The following is a 17,375-nucleotide window of genomic DNA, read 5'->3' on the forward strand; positions in this document are numbered from 1 at the left end:
CGACCTCGCCAAGAAATCGATGGACTGCTCGATGATGGCTGAGGGTTGGTTGGTTGGTTACCTACCACCCTGCCGAACGTTGACGCTTTTATGGATTCCAAACGTCAATCGATAGGCCGCGAAGACGCTGACTCTACCCTCAACAACTCTAACTATTACCTTCGACCGGCTAGTTATTGAGTTACACGCGATATTTTATTTTCTCTTGTTAGATATCTATTATACGAATAATTGATATTGCACTTTCTCTGTTTTTATTTCTGTCGAAACTGACTTCAAACAAATCGGTAATTTTTTTCGAAACTGACATCTAGGTAGAGCAGGGTAAATGGCCACAATTACCAACAAACAGAACTGCCGAGTACGAGGGCCACTTTTTAAGTTTTCACAAAAAGTTAAAAACATTTTCAAAAAAACCGTTTTATTGTTTTACAAAATATCCGTTTTATGATTTCTGTAAAACTCAACACAGCCTACTTCGCCAGAAAACGGTGGTATATCCACATATTGCATTGAACATTAGTTGAGCAACAACAAATAATGTCTTTAGAATCTTTTTTATGCAGAAACGAAAGAAGACTGAATTTCTTAATGGCTAATAGGCCAGTATTTGTTGGGCAAGAAATTGCTCCGACCTTATGTTAGTTTTGAATAACATTTTCAGAAATTTTAGTATATTTATTCACTTCTATTTATTTATTTCTGAAGTTTATTCATTTTTGACTAGCAACATGTACATACATATTTGTACATGTACCTCGCTAGACCAATATACATGATTATCAAATGGTCCGATGTTTTTGGGCTTGTTAGCCGGTGTCTGTAGATTTGTATACCTGACGTTTCGTCTGATATTGCAGCGAAATTATCAAAGGCGAAGCGGCAACGATCGAAGTGATCTAGTTTGCCACGATAAAAAAAAATTAAAATGGTCCTGGTGCGTTTGTACTTATAATGGGACTAGGAGTCGAATGAGTGACTGCTCTTGTACCTGATTGATCTGACTCTTCTTCAATTATTGGGAGAGTCGTTGTGTTATGAAGTGCCGGAATCCATGTTTTTTTTATGTTTAAGCTCTCTTCCTTAAAATTGAAAATATTTTATGTGTATGCCAGCTCAGTCAAGAAGTTACTGCTATGGCCAAACAGATAAATCGGCAGTTGCAGAATATGCATTAGGAAAGTACTGGTTTATGAACATTGCATGGTGAACATAGATTACAGAAAATAACTTTTGTCTAATTTATACTGAGTTTATTATTTATTAGACCGAAACCGGTCGTAACAAATAATAAACTTAGTAGAAATTAGACAAAAGTTATTTTCTTTATTCTATATTCAATATGAATTTCTACAAAATAAATAAGTCATCAATCGAACAAGAAATATTGCATGGTGCCATATTATTGGCATCATACAACGTTTGACACCATGATCACAAATATTTAATAACTATGACCACGTGATTCAAACCTGAGCTTGAAAAAACATTCGTAATTCAGCACAAGACAGTGGTGGGAAGTCGTCTCGGTTTAGGTCAGGTTGCAGCCTGGCTCCCTTACCCTTTCAACAGATAAAACAGTGATGCTAGCTGAACACTGTCCTCAAAGGTCAAGCTTGAGTATAAATAGGCATGATATCTCCACTTGCGAAGAAGCCATCTATGATCTCGGCAGAAAACTATTATGAGTTTTCCCTGGCAACTAGATGGAACAGACGAGACCTTGTCGAACTAGTAGCGTTTACTTTCAGATCACGAACACTTTCATGCTTCATCTTTGAGCTTAGGTTTCATTTAGTTTTTTGCAGTGAAAGCTGAACAAAACCACAGAAGAAAATTTCTAGTTCGGCAATCGATGTCAAAGCCTACCTTCGGTAGGGATCTTTGTTTATCTTGGATAAGAAAGGATTGATTTTTCAGTCGACCCCACAAATGATTTCTTCTAAGGCGAGATGTCTTTGCTCACTTATACAAAGACCAGGTGAAACTTGTTATGGCGAATAACAAAACTGGTGCGCGCAATATTGGTAGGTACATATTTGTGACGTCACTATGACATACATCTTCGTTTGAGAGAAGCAACTCATGTCATGATAGATAGGCGGGTTTTATTTACATTCAAGTCAAAATAGCGAACCTCGCAACTAGCTCATTATTCAAATTCATGTATTTTTCAATTACTACATGTTCCAATATTTTGATCCTCCAAAATAATATTAAAATAGATGTTGCATATAATATGAACATCCTTCGACTGCATATATGATCTATAGTCTATTTCATTATGCAACGGAGTGACAAATCATTCTCAAGTGGCTGGTCCATAGGCGTAGGTACATTCGAACAAACTCTGTTATTGTGATGAATAATGCAAGTTATCATTCCAGGAAAGTTGAGATAATACCAACTAATATATGGAGAAAAGTGGATATCATCGAGTCGCTTCGACAAAAAATATACCATTTGACGAAAGTATGGTTAAAAGAGAACTATTGTTCATAGTTGATTTGAATAAAGCTTGTTTCACGGAATATGTAGCCGAAAAGATACCAAAGAAACGAAATTATTATTATACTGCGCCTGCATTGGCGTGAAGTTATCCACAGATTTCTGGCCACACATACTGACCTAGAGGAAAATAAAAATCTGTGGTTGGGATACGAAATTATTAGCACCCGTACTAATATCTGTGGCTGGAAATACCTATTCACTATAGGTTGAACGTGAAATTATTGAGACTATTTGGTGTTTAACTTTTTTATAGAATCTTGACTAGATTGACGCGTCGATAATCGTTTTCTCATCAACAATACAGATTTAGGGAATAATAAAATGGTTAATATTAGACTTACTTTCCAATACCCCATATAAAAATGATATCCGATGATGTGCGTCCATCAAAATCACACAACTTCCATAGTTTCTTGAGTAGATTAACTTGGTGATGACAGTTTTCTTGTCATCTAAACAGATATCAAAAAAGAAATTGTTGAAACAATCAGAATAATTTTTTGAGATTCCTTGGATTCATGAAAATCACACAACTCCTATAGAATCTTGGGTATATCAATATAGTGAAAACCATTTTCTTGTCACCCATACAGATTTCGAGAGAAAAATTGTTGCAACAATCAGACTCACTTTTTAAAACCCCTTGTGGAATTGAAACCAGATGATGTGTGTGCATAAAAATCGCACATCTCTTATGGGGTCTTAGGTAGATTGATGTAGTGATAACAATTTTCATGTCAACCGAACAGATTTCGAAAACAAAAATGTTGAAACAATCAGACTCATTTTTTGAGATTCCTTGTGGAATTGGAACCAGAAGATGTGCGTTCATGAAAATCACACAACTCTCATACAATCTTGGATAGATAAACACAGTGAAAACCGATTTCTGGTCACCCACACAGATTTCGAGAAAAAAATTGTTGCAACAATCAGACTCACTTTTTAAAACACCTTGTAGAATTGGAACCATATGTTATGTGTTCATGAAAATCACACAACTCTTATAGAATCTTGGGTAGATCGATATAGTGAAAACCGTTTTCTTGTCACCCATGCAGATTTACAGACTCAAAATATGAGTCTGATGCAACAATTTTTTTTATAGAAATCTGTATGGGTGACAAGAAAACAGTTTTCACTCTATCAATCTACCTAAGATTCTATAACAGTTGTGTAATTTTCATGAACGCACATCTTCTGGTTCCAATTCTACAAGGTGTTTTAAAAAGTGACTCTGATTGTTGCAACAATTTTTCTCTCGAAATCTGTATGGGTGACCAGAAAACGGTTTTCACTATATCAATCTACCCGAGATTCTATAACAGTTGTGTAATTTTCATGAACGCACATCTTCTGGTTCCAATTCTACAAGGTGTTTTAAAAAGTGAGTCGGATTGTTGCAGCAATTTTTCTCTCGAAATCTGTATGGGTGACAAGGAAACGGTTTTCACTATATCAATCTACCCAAGATTCTATAACAGTTGTGTAATTTTCATGAACGCACATCTTCTGGTCCCAATTCTACAAGGTGTTTTAAAAAGTGAGTCGGATTGTTGCAACAATTTTTCTCTCGAAATCTGTATGGGTGACAAGAAAACGGTTTTCACTATATTGATCTACCCAATATTTTATAACAGTTGTGTAATTTTCATGAACGCACATTTTCTGGTTCCAATTCTACAAGGTGTTTTAAAAAGTGAGTCTGATTGTTGCAACAATTTTTCTCTCGAAATCTGTATGGGTGACAAGAAAACGGTTTTCACTATATTGATCTACCCAACATTCTATAACAGTTGTGTAATTTTCATGAACGCACATTTTCTGGTTCCAATTCTACAAGGTGTTTTAAAAAGTGAGTCTGATTGTTGCAACAATTTTTTTCTCGAAATCTGTATGGGTGACAAGAAAACAGTTTTCACTTTATCGATCTACCCAAGGTTCTATAAGAGTTGTGTGATTTTCATGAATACAAGGAATCTCAAAAATGAGTCTGATTGTTTCAACAATTTCTTTTTCGAAATCTGTTTAGATGACAAGAAAACTGTCATCACCAAGTTAATATTCTCACGAAACTATAGAAGTTGTGTGATTTTGATGGACGCACATCATCTGATATCATTTCTATATGGGTAACTGGAAAGTAAGTCTAATATTTACAATTTTATTATTCCCTAAATCTGTATTGTTGATGAGAAAACGATTATCGACGCGTCAATCTAGTCAAGATTCTACAAATAAGTTAAACACCAAATAGTCTCAATAATTTCACGTTCAACCTATAGTGAATAGGTATTTCCAGCCACAGATATTAGTACGGGTGCTAATAATTTCGTATCCCAACCACAGATTTTTATTTTCCTCTACGTCAGCATGTGTGGTCAGAAATCTGTGGATAACTTCACGCCAATTGCGCCTGCCCCCCTCACATTCCGAAATCAATCACATTGAACTCGTTTGGGCTCAAGATTTATTTGATGATAAAACTCCATAATTTTTGCTAATATCTAATATTTTCTTAAATAAGTATATCTATTTTTATTATTATGTAAAAATTTCAAATCAAAATGATATAACAATATTGATTGTATATAAATAAATAAACATAGTTATTAGTTTTAACGTCCATTACCCATACGCACGCCGCTGCAGGTAGAAAACGACCCCAACGCTTATAAAAATATTTCGTTTGCGACCCGTTTGCGATAATAAAATATGGTGTACCCGGCAAAGTATTATAAATCCGCCTATACAAGCTGTGGCAAATCATAATGAAATCACAAAATTTTGTTTGAGCACTTTGTTACCGTTTTGTACTTATTACTATTTGGAAACATAGTACAATGTTGTGAACTGAATGAACATTTCAAAATCACCTCGTATACTGAGCGAAGTTGAAAGATGCAAACGATAACGAAAGTGGTTACGGAAAGGACGCCCATTCATAATGGTCCGTATAATCGGAACGAAATTCCAAGTATCATCTAGCCCGAGGCTATGTGTCAGCGTGACCACTCACGTTACTACATGGTCAAGTTGTAAACTTTACAGATGTTCGACGATCTTATCGGATACATGAGCGGATTAATTTTCACAAAGCTCTAATGGGACCATTATGAATCTTGGATAGAAAATCGACAGAAAATTAGGTTTTACGATATGTAATGGTATCTGATAGACTTACCGAATATATTCACTTATCAGATCAGTGTTGATTTTTATCTGGTTTTCCATCTGGAATAAAAACATAGCTGACATATTGTTGCGAACTATCGTTGGCACTAATATTACGTACATGCGTGGATTTTTAATAAATAAGTAATACATTTGAAAAAATTTAAAAACTTTATTCAATAATTGAAAATTATAACTGAACACTGTACTTGAATAACACTTATAATTGTAGCACTTGTTTCACTGGTTCACTGTCACCTGCAATCTCGTCTCTTGTAGGAACTCCGAACTAATCTAAAACCTCGTATAACTATCAATCAATTCAACTCCAGTGCGGTTCTCTTAAATTTTAGTTTCATCTAAAAGGTACTTTCGCATCGTGAATGCATGTTGACACTCAAATAACAAAGTAAAAAAGCTGTGAAATCACAGAAAAACTATTTAATTTTTATCAGAAATGACCTAATTTCGAAAACATTTGACCTTGGACAGTTTCTGCTTCTTCCTCATCATGGACTGTTGCTGGTGTTAGCTGTGTTATATCTAGAGTAAAATCCTCATTGGGCGTGATTTGAATAAATAATTTTACCGGTAATTTGCGTCGTTTTTTGGCGATGTGACCACTTGACTATTTGTCTGTTGAGTCTGTAGAAGCCCCCTGAAGCCTGTCTCTCGAAACATTTTGTTTGTTCAAAGTATGAATGTCCAGCATTTTGCCAATGCTAGGACTCTCTAGCAGTCTTGGTGATAGTAATCCATTAGAAACAATTAAACGCAATTATTTAACCAGCATATTTAGATCCAATCGAGCTGAATATAGTGGATTCCATTTTCCACCCACCTCTCTAATGATAAAAATAAAATAAGTAAAAAAAATGATGGTAAACGGTTTTATTAAAAAAAAATAATAATAATAATGTAGATAATGTACTGGAAACTAAAAAATTAGTGTCCGACCGAAACTGGTTTTTACGACCGAAACCGAAAACGAATTTCGGCTGAAAACCGAAACTTCCTTACAAGGATTATGTTTTGAGGGAAAAATAAAGAAAACGTTATTATAATCAGTCAGTCTTTATTTTTTTATCTTTAAATGACAACGTTATGCACTCTTCGACATTTTTACTTATTGATAATCAACATAACAAACCCTTATTTTATTTAAGAAAAAATATTAATTGCATCTTAAAAATACTTAAAATAGGTGAGGTATTTATTTGAATATTATTGATGGTTTTTCAAAACTAATAAACATAAAATTACTTATTAGGTTGTTACCTAATATCACAATAGGTACTTAATATTTATGTAATAAACAAAGTAGGTAAATCAAAAAGTGAGTCTCGAGTCATGACATGATTAGGCACGTGGACGCAGCAAAATGTTTTCGTCGCTTGTATGAAATTCAACGCGCCGAACATTACCGATCACAGCGCGGGAATTCCCGTATGCAGTTTCGGTTTCGGTCGTAGTTTCGGCAGGTTTGCCGCCAAAACCGAAACTAAACCGAAATTCGTGTTTTTGCCGAAACTCGACCGAAACCGAACTTTCGGTCGGACACTATAAAAAATATTTCGAGAGTTCCTACACCACTTTCCTCAACAATTTACGGTATTGATCAGATGAAAAGATAATAAAATCGTTGGACGTGGCGTATCCTGAGTAAATACGATTTTATTATTTTTTTATCTGATTACTATCCTAGATTTCTGAGGAGAGTGGTATGATGACTGTACCTAGGATCTTCCGAATTATTTTTTAGTTTTTAGTATATTATCTATATCTTTTTTTTCAAGAAATTTGTTTAACATATTTTTTTTTACTTATTTCATTTTCAAGTTTTACCTTCTAATTTTTATGCACCCCAATGCCACACAGTCCTCGACACGATACAAAATTTTGACTTGGATGGGAGATCCATTTCTTGTAGCCCAGTTCTGTGTTGACAAAGTTATTTTTATAGATTATATTGGATTTGCGTCTTTTTCATAGAGTACTACTATAGTACTAGTCAAGCCCTATCATTTGATACCCATATTGAGGTAGTTGTGAAATAATATGTGATCCGCCATTTTGTAGCTGCAGCCATCTTGAATTTGCATCTTTTTTAAAGTGTACTACTATTCTAATAATCAAGTCCTATCATTTGATACTCATATTGAAATAGTTGTGAAAAAGTATGTAATCCACCATTTTGTAGTTGCGGCCATCTTGAATTTGCATCTTTTTCAAAATGTATTACTACTCTACTAGTGAAGCCTTGTCATTTGAAACCCATATTGAGGTAGTTGTGAAAAATATGTAATCGGCCATTTTGTAGCTGCGGCCATCTTGGATAATACAGAATTTATTAAATTGTATTGTAATGAAAACTAAATGAATCAAATATATGATCAATTTGTCAACAGAACTTCATTTGCTAAATTTGACCCAAATAAACAAACAGGGCAAGCTAAATAAAACAGTTTAATAATTAATAAGAGACCTTCGATCAGAGCGTTACCTTTATTTACATTTTCAAATCTATCTCGCACCATTTCGACATTGAAATGCCATAAAGATGATCAACTGCGACACCAGTCCTAAAAAGAAGAAGAGTTGACCTTCGAGTATTCCATATCCGAAAGGTATGAATATGCAAGGATGGCATCTTGGTTAACCAAAGTATACTTGCTGACCCAACAACTCCATAAATTACACAACACGTGCCGCACTTAACACATTTAAAGCTAATAAGACAAAAGGTTTTATATGTCGGATGGCCTCACAACTAAACAAAGAAATAACAATTATCGACTATTACCAGCCACATGTACAATAATCGAATAGAAACGATGGCGTTGCTTTTTGCGGTGAGTTATTTTGTAAACTCTTCATTTTCAGAGAGTCCTAATTAATAGTTTGCCTTAAGGTCATTTTATATTTGATTTCATAATATTTATGAGTTCCTAACTTCCCACTTAAAAAAGGTGATGAAGAAAATATATTCAATAGTAGGAAGGCTGACTAAAAAACTACAACATAAAATTAAAATTCATCATGAAATTACAGTACGAACGCAAATAGGGCTTCTGGTCTCTCTCTCTCTCTTTAGGTTTTCTTGGCCTTTGCATCCGTACGGCGCATTTAGCCATTACTGTTAACTTTTGAAAGAAACAAGTTATGAACGTAGGACCAAATTTACGTGAAAAGTTATGTAGGAATGTAGGCTCTCATCGCCGAGAGAGCGCAACTAATTTTATTTTTCGAATATAAAGGGGGGGTCTTGTGATACCTTGATTCATATCTAATATATTTTTATTGTTGAAAATCAAATCAGCCGTTCTCGAGTAATTAGCAGTTTTATATTCGTTTCAAGAATCTGCAAACTATAAATATCAAAATCTCAAAAAAATATTCAAAACTCACTCCAGTTCATTTGAATAAATTTTTATCATAGACTCTCTGTCAATAATGAAGTTTGTTTACAATGTTGTTCCTATGTTATTCAACTATCCTGAAGTAACATCGTTACAAGCAACTCTTTTTCCATCCACGAGTGCTGAAACTATTAGCGGCTGTGTATCCTACACTTCAGATGTCAGATATATCCTCAAAAACATCCAGAGGAGTCATATCAGGTAATCTATTGCGTTCTCTTTATTACGACGAGCTTTCTTGAAAGTGGCTAGGTGACAATTATTAAAATTTGTAGAAAGGTAATTGTGGTCCCTTAAAATGACCAGCTGCATTACCTGATCTGACATTCTCAGATTTTTGTGAGGACTGGTAAATTCTAAAGTTTATGTTTAAACCACAGTTTATTCCAGAGCTCATGGTTAGAATGAAAGGTGCTTCTAACGAAATTACCCCATAAACATTCCATAATGAATGACTAACTGTCAGGAAGTGAATTGTGGCCAATTTGAACATATACTGAAATGAACTGAAGCGAGTTTAGAATACAATTGTTAATCACTCAGAAACAGCTGATTTTATTTTCAAACTGAAAAAATGTTGGATAGAAAATTGAAACTCCTGTCAAACGGGTTACTATAAGACCCCTTTCTATTTGAAAAAATGTTGAAAGCATCCTCTAGACGACAAGTCTAGTCTCATCAAAAAGTACTGAAAATAATACCTTTCAATGTGAATTTTATACGACCTTGATATCTTGTTCTGTTAAGAGGAGGGACTTTTAACGTTCGCACTGTATATAGTTGATGCAGAGGCATTTCCGATCACATAAAATTAACTGTTTTGGAAAACCTAGACAGAAACAACATCTGACTATGTCTGGCAGAGGGTTCTTTAGAAAAACTATATTCACCCATTTTTCTGCTTTTTGAATACTGATGGTAATGTTCTTGAGCTTCAGAAAATGATTTTCGACGAGTAAATTCTATTGTTTTGCTACTCAAGTATCCTCTGACTTTTCCATTTTCATGAAGTTTCTGAAGAACATTGCATTCATTCCAACAATCTTGTTCTCGTACATTCTATACAGGTCGTTTGCTGAATATTTGTTGTATTATTCTGAACTTCGTTGTGGTTTTCTATAAACTGCTTGTTTGCAATACCTATCATTATCAAGAAATATAACAAGCTGTCTTTTTTCCACTGTCTTTAGCGATTGTCTCCTTAATACACCCCGTTTTGTTCAGATATCCTGTGAATGGCCAGTGAGTAGACCTGTACTATTCTGAATGAAAGTAAAAAACAGATCAACACCAGATAGTACTGTTTCGATCATCCGTAGGCTTCATCAGTGGTGTCAACCACAACTGCTTTGTTTGACTCAACTGTACATTCTTTCGATCGCATAGATGGTGTAAGGGAAGATACGATTCCTTTCATGCTGAAACATTTCTTCAGATCTTTTCTCAGATGATTTTTTCATAGCAGATTCGCCGTGGGGACTCCAGAGTATTTTCTCTGTCTTCTTCAAGTTTTTCATTAACTCAATTCTTGATCCGGTTTCGTATATGAGGTTGTGATGCATTAAAAAAAGTTTTTTCTTACAGTTTTCATCTGAAATAAATTTCTTTGTATCCTTTACACATCTTTATAAATAGTTCTTCTTTTTTGGAGTAGTTTCTCTCATTTTTTGTTCAATGATAGCCAAAGAGCTTCTTGTCTTGAAAAAATGATTCTCTTTTCAATTTAAAATATGCAGACCTGTTATTTTGACACGTTCGCACTCAATTGTTTCAGTGTGGTTTTATTGAAACTTGTAGCACCACTACTAATTTAGGCATCTTGTCGGTATACGTATCAAGTTTCTTGGACTGTAGAGTGAAAATTCACTTGGAGTCAAGTGAGGCTTTTATAAAGTCTTACGTGGAAAACTATTGGAAATACTCGCAAAATTCAGGATCACCGAGAGTATTCAAGCAACATGGAGATATTACATATCAGACTGACTTTCTACATAGAATGTGAAATCGTCATATTATATGGGTTTGTTGCCTTTTCAAGTCTGCCACATTGCTTGCACACATTTTCAAAAACCTGGTATACGATGATTATATGAGAGTACAACTATGTTTTGAAATGTGTTGGCTTTGTCTCAATGACATAAGGATACCTAAGTTACTTTTGAAAGAAAAATTTAACTGTACATCTATAATTTCCTAAGCAAAGCTCATCTTTAGTAATTTTTCCTATTCCTGCAAATAATTGACATCGTTAACTGCAACATTTAGTTCATAAGTAGCGTTAGTACGGATCAAACTTGATTATTGTAGTATGATCTGGAATCCCAACCACAATAAATTTACTTCAGAGAGAAGTTTAAACCTCACTCGTTATATAAACATCAGATATGTTATTTCTGTGGGAAATGATCAGTAGGGGTGACCGGAGTTCTACTTCCTGCTATTCTGGATTTAGGTTGTTGCCATCTTGCTAGTAATGAGTATACGTAATGTGCCTCATCAATTGTAACGTATTTCTCTTTGGAATTGTCGCGAAAGAAGGACACCTGTTTCATCCTTTTTCTGCCTTTCAAGTAAATTGTAAATTATTTTGATCTGGTATATTCGTAGATTGAATTGAGCTGCTGATGGCGGATTTTTAAAGAGTAATAATCTGACGTTGCAAGGATGTATCAAAATTTTTTTATTGCGGGTGAGTGATACTGGGTAGTATCCATGCCGTTTAGAATATCCTTCTGAAGCATAGTTAGTTAAGGGGTCAGTTCGCATATCTAAGAGAACTATATAATCAAAGGTAGCTATAGGTGATAATAAACATCATTTACTTTTATGTTTTTGGTTTTTTAGAATTAATTGTTTGTTCCTACATTCAAGCATACTTTATCTTGTTTGAGTTTTATTTTTTCACGAGGATTTTTCATTTTCATTTATTTATTCATCGAAGAAAAATTTTTGATTGAATAAAATGTTTGGCTTAGTATCCCTATCCATATCACATTATGTCACTTAACCCCGCATCCGGGGTTCAGAAAAGTATACTTGGGGTGACCTGAACATAGATTTAATGGTCCTATATGAATTTGTACTCTTGAAGTTAAGCTATGTGGTACGTTCACTAGAATCTCTCCGAGTATTGAAAAAAAGTTAAAAATCAAAATTGATGCCAACTTCTTCCGGTTTCCCTTAATATGAAAGATTCAAGTCAACTGCTCATCTAATCACATTTGTGAATTTCATTGTACCTAGACTTTCGTCAAAGTCTAAACAAATATTTCACTTCTCTTTACCCATTTGCATTGCCCAATCATAACAATGTGTAAAAGTGTTGATATCTTGAAATATGTCGATTTAGTTCATTCTAGTTTCGTAAACTTCAAAATCGCTTCATATGATCTCGTTTCCAATAAATGGTAATACCGCATTATCTTTGCATGAACTATTCCGAAGAATATTTGTGTGTAGAGAGACATACATCGGAGAAATATTGATTGTATAATTATGTTTATTATCAATTTTTTACACCTTGAAATATGATTGTTTCACACGCCAAACTTTTACTTTTTTTATCTTTTATTCTTAATTTATGAAAGTTGGCACAATTCAAATGAATGGGACCACATTTTTACTTCAAAGGATACTTCCCATTTATTTACATTGTCATAACTTTTTTTAGTAAAAGTGAAAAATATATAAATAAATGATTTATATATTTATCTATTGGGGGTTTCATCAGATACCTCCTGAAAAACATTACTTACATTATTACTGAAACCAGTTTGGAGACATTGGCTTCTTCAATATTTTCAATTTCACCTATTTTCTAGCTCATATGAATATTACTTTGTCTCTGTAGTTTAAACGTTTATCAAACACATTAATTCTCGTTTGGATCACTTCACATTTGCAATAAAGAGTAGAATTACATTGTATCAATTATTTGAATAATTCAACATCACACTCTGCCTGATCACGTCACCCAATGAATAGATAAAACCTCGAAGAAGCGACAAAAAAGCAAATTGGACTTCATAATTGTAACGTTACAACACATCTCACTGATTTTCAAGAGGCAAGTTTTCCATTTGTGTATGAATATTCAACTAAATTACGCGTTCTTCACAACAATGTAATTTAAGTGTTTCCAGACATTCATGTTGGAATTGGTTCTTAGTCATCCAACGATTTACTCTGGTTATCCGATGGACGTAAAAAAGAGGTGCGAGCAGGTGTATCTATTGTTCAGAATCGTTTTAGTGATAAACGACACGACATTGAATAAATACTCGTTCTAACATATCCGAAAAATTAAGAAATCATTTGTTTTAGGAAGCGACAAGTTTGAGAAGTTTTCTCAATCGGGGTAAAATACCTGAAACCATGTTATTCGACGTTTCAAATATTGTTTCCCAAATGCACGAGCTTATTGAATAGTAAATTGATTTACTTGGGGAAAAATTGATCACGCCTAGTAATAGCTTCCTTGTCTTGACGGTATTATTTCGTTCAAGGAACGAAATTTATCTAGAGTATTGTAGTTGAAACTCGTTTACACCCCTCAAAACCAAAACCTAGTGAATAAAAAAAATAGAGGCGTACGGAGAAATTCGAAAAGTTATAAATATTTTCCTTGGGTAGGCCGACTTATAATGTAGATATTTGGAAATTTTATTTAAGAAAATGTTGCAAATTATACCGCATTTTTCATAGGCATTTGAAGCAACAAAAATTTTAATAAAAATCATTGCAGGCGATTGTAGGAAAGTTTCAACGGGCAGAGTTATCTCTGACATGACAAACAGGCCTTTATGATGAGTTGGAAAAGTAATACTTTAAAAACCCATCCCTTGTTAAGGAAAGAAGAATAACATTTAGTTTCTGACTATAACGGATTATGCGTACGAGGGCCAAAAAAATTATGAGTTCATGATCGAGGGCAACGGAACTGCAAATAAATTTGCCTCTCAATGAATTTAAAGAACATTTTTCTCTCTTTTTGTCATTATACAAGAGTTTTATAATGTTGTATGTTTATTGTTAAAGAATGAACTTTTTTTAAAAAATTCAGTGTTATTCAAAATATTTCAAATGTGTGGAAAAGTAACCACATTCTAAATTACAACGAAACATCTATATGTGACTGATGTTGATCACATATTCGAAATGAAATTGAAAATGAATGTAGTGAATTGAATAAAAAAACAACCCTCCATCAACTGGTCTATTATCTGAAATTAGAAGACCTTGTCAAACACGTGTGGCTTCTGAAAACATTAACTCTGCCAAATTTTCCCATTCTCGTTCCAATTCCCTATAATGCAAAAACCTTAATGATTATTCAATAGAAACTGAATGAGAAGCTGACCGTGTAGTGTTTGGGTAAAAAGTTAAATTCATATGATTCTAACAGCAGACGTTATTCTGATTCAGAAATACGATGGGTGATGGGTTGTGGCATTTCTGTTAATATTTGCACAAGACCGGGCACCCAGCCAAACAACTGTTCACTGTTTAGAATAAACTTCCAAATAGAATATAAGGTCATCCGTAATAACTGCAGAGTATTTTTATCATACAAAAATTACTCAAGATTACCTTCGTTTATACGACTCTTCCACCTTCTATAATCTACGCCACTCTACTCCACCAAATCTCCAGTATCTGAAATAGGAAACAGATTTGAAAAACATATAAATTACATAAGTTTATCATGAAATCCAAGAATGGGCTTTCCCTAGGAGAGATGTATCCAATACGTATAGAGCAACGCTTCTCGAACTATACAATGTAACAGTTACTTATTACTCACTCACAGAACAAGTATAATAGAAGATATTAAAAAAAATCTAACTAATGGAAGGTATGAAACTGTCTTTTAATTTTTCATCAATTGGTTGATATTAGGTTTGATAGAAGACTGTTGAAGTCTCATATTAGGTTCGGTAACCAGTCTATTGAGGTATTTTGTTTTCGTGGCTGCATAGGTTGAGAATCCTGTTTCGCACAAATATGTTGTTGGGAACGGGAGAAAAATATTCAGTCATTTTGGCAAGCATTGGATATTCATCACGGATTTTGCACCAAAAATCTTTGAGAGGCGTCGTTTTAAACAGAGAGTTGAGTAAAAAAGGATTAGGAATCCATGAATTCAGTTTTATTTTTCTATTCTGTTCTTCGGGAAAGTATTTCTCAAAAGATGCGCGCATCGAAGTAAGATATTGAACCAATTCTTCAAATACCTCATCTTGAAGTATTTCTAAGTCTCACGTCACTCATGAGTGACGTGAGGCTTTCTATTTTACTCTTATCAACGCAAATAATCCAAAAATCTAATTTTCTTTTTAACGCACTCATTTTGTTACAGGCCAGGAACACTGTTGTCTGTTTACCTCGCAGTGATGAATTTAATCCATTCAGTTTTTTATCCGTCATAAAAGACAGTCAAAACAACCAAGTTTTATAATGAAACGGCCTTTCAAATTAAAAGAAGTATCTGGAAGAAACATTTGTCACTCGGCTCTAAGTTCAAATAAATAGCCTTGTTTAAAGTTTTACCCCGAGACAGCCGTAGCACTTCTATAAAGCGCAGCAGTGTTTCATGTTTGCTGCGATAATCTTCAAACAATAATGAGAACAATCGGGATTTTGGATTCGACGGCATTTGCTTCAAGTGCTCGTCTTTGCAGGATACAATAGCTTGAACTACAATTAACTAGGCGCTTCATTTTTTTATTCGTGACACTACTTCTGCTGTTTTACCCGTCATCGTCCCATCTGTACAAATGTCAATGCAATCGTTCCAACTGAGATTATTTTATTCAAAAATTATATTCATTTCAATAAACATTTCTTCTCCGCTAGTGTCTCTTCAAAAAAGTTTCATATGGATAGCTCACGATAACCAGCAAGATAGCCAGACCAGCGATATCAGTCGACTCATCCATTTGCAAGACGAATCGTATTTTTATAGACGTGTAACTAGTTCTTTTTTTTAACCCCCCTGTCATCAAACAGGAGTGCATTTTGCCACAGAAACTTCATAATAAATCGAGTTACTACGTTTGTTATTGATATTTTAGATTTAATTATGAATGTTAGAATTATGTTGTATATTTTTTCATTGAGTGTAGCTAAATGGATTGTTATATTGGTTGTAAATGAAACATTCGAGGAAAGCAAATTATTTAGGAAATCCGGCCTACTAGTTCTTGTTAGACGTAGCTTGCCAGATCATGAATTCTTCGTGAAACAGTATCGTTTGATAGCGGCAAAGTAGAAAGATGCTTTGCAGATTTTTCATCGAGCATACATTTTGTTATTTCTAACACAGATGGTTTTATTGAATTCTCAGCGATAGTTCACCTGCTTGTGCAATGCGATAGCTACCTAAATATGATTCCTCCGTGGCATTTTCATTGATAGTTTAGGTTAAATGCATCATAGTTTTTTTACTTTCCAATAACTGTTTTTTTACCAACAAAAAATTATTTATTCTTGTCTTTAGACTCGGGGTGTACAGTTTCTAAAACGTCGGCGCAACTTAGCAAGTGTCATAGAACTATTAGGAAGCAGTTTACTATACAGCATGCGGAGAGGTGAAACGTTGGAATCAAAAAATCCGAAACTGATATATGATTCATCATACTTCCTTTTTTTGAAAGGAAACCGTGGAACCTGTCGCTGCATCATCGTCTGGTTCGGTAATTGCTGTATACTCCGCACATACTACTTTTGAACATTCAGCTTCGTTAGTGGATATTGTTGAAACACGTTTTTAACGCCTTTAAGCCAACGTTCCATTCCCCTTTATTATTAATGTTACTTGTCAGGATGGTTAGGTCAAAATAATGCACGATAGTCACTGCGTAGAAGAGTTAGTCCAAAGAAGAAATGTACAAAATTGACAAAATTAGAATACAGCAGTAGAACAATAAACACTTCGTTTTTAGCAGGTAGTTACTTATCGCTCCGAATGCTAATCGTCGACTGACTATAGGTCAGTCTACTGACCAAAGTCTATTTAATGACTATAGTCATTATACCAGTAAACATTATAGTAGTCATTATACCAGTATACCAGTAAACAGGTATAGGTAAATCTATAATTATACAACATATAATCATATAATACAGGGTGTTCATTAAACATGCAGCAAAAATTAAGGAACTATTCCTTGGACTATTCTAAGGATATTTTGTCCTTAGATGATTTTTGATAGGGCGCTTTGTTTCGAACATACGGGGCGAAAAAGACTTTCTACAATAACAATTTTGGTG

At 34.1% G+C, this 17,375-nt stretch overlaps 1 protein-coding gene across 4 annotated transcripts in view; it reads right to left on the reverse strand.

Annotated features, from left to right (window-relative positions):
- LOC111505785 (uncharacterized) overlaps nucleotides 1-17,375 on the reverse strand; it is a 170,226-nt gene that overhangs the window by 76,159 nt on the left and 76,692 nt on the right. For 3 of the 4 annotated variants that reach the window (XM_023160657.2, XM_074173974.1, XM_023160658.2), the window contains exons 2-3: nucleotides 14,694-14,759; nucleotides 5,696-5,745 (exon numbers count right to left, since the gene is read on the reverse strand). The gene's annotated coding sequence lies outside the window, so the exon portion shown is untranslated. The remainder of the gene's footprint in view (nucleotides 1-5,695; nucleotides 5,746-14,693; nucleotides 14,760-17,375) is intronic. The other variant, XM_023160654.2, reaches the window with a different exon arrangement.

Source organism: Leptinotarsa decemlineata, unplaced genomic scaffold (genome assembly GCF_025532065.1).
Source record: "Leptinotarsa decemlineata unplaced genomic scaffold, Ldec_3_MD MMD2_tig00000505_RagTag_RagTag, whole genome shotgun sequence".
Classification (NCBI taxonomy): Eukaryota; Metazoa; Arthropoda; class Insecta; order Coleoptera; family Chrysomelidae; genus Leptinotarsa; species Leptinotarsa decemlineata.